Here is a 226-nt window from a genome sequence, read left to right on the forward strand (position 1 = left end):
TGCTCATGGAGAGCAGCACACAAATGTTTGGAGCAGACACAGCAGGAGTCAGACATGTTCTCCTGCTCTTGTTCAAGATTGTGTGGTTCAGTAGCATCATCATGGTCTTCCTCATCCTCTCTGTGTACTCAGACAATAGCCTCGATGCCCCTTTCTCATCCATGATCAGATTCAGTCTGACTGCAGCAGTGAGGGTCGTGATGGACGGCAGAGACAGCTGAAGGTG

Source organism: Sinocyclocheilus rhinocerous, unplaced genomic scaffold (assembly GCF_001515625.1).
Source record: "Sinocyclocheilus rhinocerous isolate Xijiao unplaced genomic scaffold, SAMN03320098_v1.1 scaffold23247, whole genome shotgun sequence".
Classification (NCBI taxonomy): domain Eukaryota; kingdom Metazoa; phylum Chordata; class Actinopteri; order Cypriniformes; family Cyprinidae; genus Sinocyclocheilus; species Sinocyclocheilus rhinocerous.